Here is a 6,000-nt window from a genome sequence, read left to right as displayed (position 1 = left end):
CGTTTGGGAATGGCCCAGGGTGGAGAGTCGCGGCCCTGTTCTTGAGGCGCCGTGGCCCTTCTTTGAAGAAGCAGGTGGAGGCTTTGTGCTTGCTGGGCGCCGCGGCCCTTGATGGAGGGCGCCGCGGCCCTTGCCTCTGGGAACCCTGGGGGCCGCGGCCCAAGGTGCTAGGGCCGCAGCCCTTGCCCTGTTTTCGCTCCGTTTGCTCGTTTTGACCCCGGGAACTTAGTTATAGGCCTCGGGAGTGTTCCTACTTCTTGGATTAGTTGGGATTGATCTTCCGGAGGCTAGATATTGGTGTGGGAGCCTATGTTGATCATTATTATTAATGATGTCTCATGTTTGGTTTTAATTAGGTGACCGTTAAGGGACTAAAGGCTGATCGCTCTCACGGGCCATTCTTTTGATCTTTCTAGCTCGAAACTGAGGTAAGAAAACAGTGTATGAATACAGTTGCACCCTGTACAGGTATATGACATGCATGGTTGGATATTTGAGGCATGTTGGTTGATATGTGTGGACATGGATTGCATATTAAATGCTAGTGAATGCTGATTACCTGCTTGAGACACTGACTAGTCAGGGACCGACTTTAAAGTCGATGATCACACATTGAATGGCTCTATGGAATTAATGCGGGACCGGCCCTAAGGTCGATGAACTTATAAGCGCTTGCCTGGTCTACGACCAGAAGACTATAGCCAAGGTATATGACCCCGGTGACCGTTTGTCACGTGGCTAAGGGACGTTGTCCATAGTTTCGACTCTAGAGTCGCGAGGAAGGTTACGTTGGTGACCAATCACCATGCACCTGTCCTAATCAAACTTAAGAAAGATTCACCTGTCAGTTAAGCCCTGGTGACCCTATTGTCACATGGCTAGAGGGAGCGATGGTCATTACTGTGACTTTTGGCTATTGTCACCTATTTGTCGGACTGTTAGTCCTGTATGGTTATCATGACCGTTGTTGATATTATATCATGCTTTATGGTGTTTTCTTGCTGGGCCTTGGCTCATGGGTGCTATGTGGTGTAGGTAAAGGGAAGGAAAAGCTTAACCAACCCTGAGTGGAGAGCTTGGGCGATGTGGTGTACATACAGGGCCGCTTGACCGCCACGGTCAAGGAGTTCTCAGAGGGACTAGGGGTTTACCCTATTTTTGCCGCTTAGGCCGGCGGGGATTGTAAATTTGAAACTGTAGCGACTCTTTTGTATTATGGACATCTTGTAAACATTTTAAAAGGCTCATGAGCAGTTCATTTACTTGATGAAATGTACCCTTTCCTTTTTACTGGTTTTCACCTTAACTTGATAATAACACTTAGATCACATTTTTAACCAAAGGACTCGGGTAGCGAGTCAAATTTCCGATTCACCGTTCACCGTAACTGTTCTGGGGTAACCAGGGCGTTACAACTTGGTATCAAAGCAATGCCAAGGTTAGGGTTCCTGTAGACTGGCTGGGTATGTACACACATCACCGAAGTCAAGCTCGACTCACGGTTTGGTAACTATTTACGTGGTTACATGAATAATTGTTTAAATGAGATATATATGCTTTACCTGTGTGTATGAGATATTATGTTGAGCCTGTGCCTTGAAATACTATATCTTCAGCAAATGTGTACTGATTAATACTGAGATTGCTGGCACCTGCTTATTAGTATGGTTGTTTATGAGTTATTATGTGATACATGCCGAGTGTTGAATGCCATAAACATGTATCTGACTTTGAATATTGAATGACTGTGGGATGTGACAATTGTCTGTTGTTCTTGGACCGTAAGGCGGCAAGAGGTTTAGTTATTACTACCTGACTGGCCGTATTGATTATTGTTTCAATAAGGTATCAGTGATAGAATGAACCCAAAGCATACAGACACTGCAGCTGGCTAGAGTGGTCAGGGTCAGAGTAATGACAATAGTCAGGGTCTAGAGAATGACCAATCTCAGGTTCCACAGCTAGCACCTGCAAACTGGCAGCAGATGTTTAATGATTTGCAGGCTTTAGTGATAAAACAGGGAGAGGAGCTTCGTCTCCTAAGACAGCAGCAAGTGCCTGTGGTGGCCAGTGTTGTAGAGGCACCTTCTGTGTCGGTGCCAGTTATTGGGCCACTGCCTGGAGTTGAAAACAGATTGGAACCTCTTTATGAGCGGTTCAGGAAACAACAACCTCCTGTGTTTGAAGGCAGTGCTTATCCCACCAAAGCTGAACAATGGATGAGTATGATTACCACTGTTCTTGACTTTATGAAGGTAGTTAGTACTGAGAGGGTGGCCTGTGCGGCCTATATGTTTCGGGAAGATGCCCGGATTTGGTGGGAAGTGGTTGGCCAGACCAAGGATGTTAATCTCCTGAGCTGGGAGGAATTTCAGAGCTTGTTCAATGAAAAGTACTATAATGACGCTATTAGAGCGGTGAAGGCTGACGAATTTATGAGGCTACTTCAGGGAAACTTATCAGTGACAGAGTATGCCTTAAGGTTTGACCGTTTGGAAAAGTTTGCCAAGGAGTTGGTGCCCACTGATGGGACCAGGACAGAGCATTTCTTACAAGGGCTACAGCCTAGGTTAGCCCGGGATGTGCGCATCACCACTGTGGCAGGAGTGACTACTTATGCACAGGTGGTGGAGAAGGCACTTACAGCTGAAACTGCAGAGATTAAGATCTGGCGTGAAAATGCAGCAAGAAGGGATTTCAGGAGGCCAGGTTCTCCATTTGTTGGTTCTAGTAGGGGTGTTGGCCCCAGTGATCAGAAGAGGAAGGTTCCTGATACCTTCCCAGGTCCAAGTCCTGACAGGAGACCTCGTGGTATTACAATGGGTCGTCCTGGGGGTAGTGAAGCCTGGAAGTCCTATCCCGAGTGTCCTAGATGCAAGAGGCATCGCTTGGGAGAGTGTAAAGCAAGAGCCTGCTTCTCTTGTGGAGCAGTGGGTCATCTAAAAAAGAATTGCCCTAAGGCAAGAAAGGAAGAGCCCAAGAAGGCAAATAGCTCGGCCCTAGCGCGAGTGTTTGCATTGACTCAGGCAGAAGCTGAGGCTTCCCCCTCAGTTGTTATAGGTCAGCTTCTTAGTGCAGGAACTACTTATAATGTATTGATTGACTCTGGTGCTACACATTCCTTTGTTGCTAGTAGTGTTATTGATAGATTGTGTAGACCTTGTGATTTCTATGCTGTGGGGTTTGGTACTTTGTTACCCACTAGGGAGCTAGTTGTATCTAGGAGGTGGGTCAGATCTTTGCCAGTGGTAGTAGAGGGCAGAGAGTTGTCAGTGGATCTTATAGAGTTGGTTATGACTGACTTCGATATGATACTGGGTATGGACTGGTTAGCCAAGTATGGGGCAACCATAGACTGCAGAAGGAAGATGGTCACCTTTGAGCTTGAGGGTGAGGATCCTTTTGTATATGTTGGTACTGTGCATGGACCCCGTATTCCTATGATTTCTGCATTGAGGGCTAGGGTTTTATTGCAAGGGGGTTGCATTGGGTTCTTAGCCAGTGTGGTTGATACCACCCAGGTCGTGCCAGTGAGACCAGAGGATACTAGACTTGTATGTGAGTTTCTGGATGTGTTTCCAGAGGATTTGACAGGGTTACCACCACACAGGGAGATTGAGTTTGTTATAGAACTGGCACCAGGGATGGAGCCAGTGTCTAGAGCACCATACAGAATGGCCCCAGCTGAGTTGAAAGAATTAAAGGTGCAGTTGCAAGAGCTGTTGGATTTGGGTTTTATCAGACCTAGCTTTTCACCTTGGGGTGCGCCAGTTCTGTTTGTAAAGAAGAAAGATGGTTCTCTGAGGATGTGTATAGATTACAGGGAACTGAATAAGCTGACAATTAAGAACCGGTATCCTTTGCCAAGGATAGACGATCTGTTTGATCAATTGCAGGGTAAGACGGTATTCTCTAAGATCGACCTTCGTTCTGGTTATCATCAGTTGAGGGTCAAGGAGGGAGACATACCGAAGACCGCTTTTCGCACCAGGTATGGGCATTATGAGTTTCTAGTTATGTCATTTGGGTTGACTAATGCCCCTGCCGCTTTTATGGATATGATGAACAGGGTGTTCAAGGATTATTTAGACCAGTTTGAGATCGTCTTTATCGATGATATTCTGGTATATTCCCAGACTGAGTCAGAGCATGAGCATCATCTGAGGTTGGTTCTGCAGGGGTTGAGAGAACACAGATTGTTTGCAAAGTTCAAGAAGTGTGAGTTCTGGTTGTCTCAGGTGTCCTTTCTTGGGCACATCGTCAGTAAGGAGGGGATTAAAGTGGATCCATCAAAGATTAAAGTGGTCAGAGATTGGCCAAGGCCAAAAAATGCTTCTAAGGTTAGAAGTTTCCTTGGATTGGCAAGGTATTATAGGCGTTTTGTGGAAGGGTTCTCAAAGATTACTACCTCGTTGACTGAGCTGACCCGCAAGGGTTAGAAGTTTGTGTGGTCAGACAAATGTGAGAACAGCTTCCAGGAGTTGAAACAGAGGTTGATTACAGCTCCGGTTTTGAGTCTTCCAACCGACCAAGAGAAGTTTGTGATATACTGCGATGCTTCTCATCAGGGATTGGGCTGTGTTTTGATGCAATCAGAGAAGGTTATAGCTTATGCTTCTCGTCAGTAGAAGGAGTACGAGAAGAGGTATCCTACTAATGACTTAGAGTTGGCAGCAGTGGTTTTTGCTTTAAAGATATGGAGGCACTATCTCTATGGAGAGAAGTGTGAGATTTATACAGACCACAAGAGCCTGAAGTACTTCTTCACTCAGAAGGACTTGAACATGAGGCAAAGGCGTTGGCTGGAATTAGTGAAAGATTATGATTGTGAGATTCTATATCACCCAGGGAAAGCCAACGTGGTAGCTGATGCTTTAAGCCGGAAGGGTCCGGGACAGATTCATGGTATTAGGCTGATAGCCAGAGAGTTGGTTGATGATATGACCAGAGCTGGTATAGAGTTGCTGGTGGGCCAGTTGGCCAATATTACGCTACAGTCTACGCTGTTAGAGAGGATTAAAGAGGGTCAGTTGGGTGATCCGCAGCTGATCAAGATTAGAGAGGATGTCTTGGCTGGAGCATCCAGGGATTATACAGTGTCTGATTTGGGGTTGCTGAGATATAGGGGACGGATATGTGTTCCATTAGACACTGCATTGAGGCGGGAGATTCTGGATGAAACTCATACTACACCTTACTCTTTGCATCCAGGCACCACGAAGATGTATCAGGATGTGAGATCGTTGTACTGGTGGCCGGGGATGAAGAGAAATGTAGTAGAGTACGTGGCTAAGTGCTTGACATGTCAGCAGGTCAAGGCTGAACATCAGAGACCGGCAGGGTCACTGCAGCCTCTGGATATCCCAGAGTGGAAGTGGGAGGACATCACAATGGACTTTGTGGTGGGCTTGCCCAGGACTGTTGGTCAGCATGATTCCATTTGGGTGATAGTGGATCGCTATACCAAGTCAGCTCACTTTCTACCAGTGAGGACTACTTATACTGTTGACCAGTATGCAGATCTCTATGTGAGAGAGATCGTGCGCCTCCATGGAGCACCTAGGTCGATCGTGTCAGATCGGGACCCTACGTTCACTTCCAAGTTCTGGAAGAGTTTACAGACAGCCATGGGTACACAACTGAAGTTCAGTACAGCTTATCATCCTCAGACAGATGGGCAATCTGAGAGGATGATCCAGATATTAGAAGACATGCTGCGGGCATGTGTACTGGACTTTGGTGGGTCATGGAGTAAGTATCTGCCTTTGATAGAGTTCTCCTATAATAACAGTTATCAGTCTACCATTGGTGTTGCACCTTATGAGAGGCTATATGGTAGGAAGTGTAGATCACCCATTCATTGGGATGAAACAGGTGAAAGGAGATACTTAGGTCCTGAGGCAGTTCAGAGGACCAGTGAGGCTATTGATAAGATAAGAGCTCGGATGCTTACTTCTCAGAGTAGACAGAAGAGCTATGCTGATCCCAAATGCAGGAACG

Source organism: Humulus lupulus, chromosome 9 (assembly GCF_963169125.1).
Source record: "Humulus lupulus chromosome 9, drHumLupu1.1, whole genome shotgun sequence".
Classification (NCBI taxonomy): domain Eukaryota; kingdom Viridiplantae; phylum Streptophyta; class Magnoliopsida; order Rosales; family Cannabaceae; genus Humulus; species Humulus lupulus.
This window is presented reverse-complemented; position numbering follows the sequence as displayed.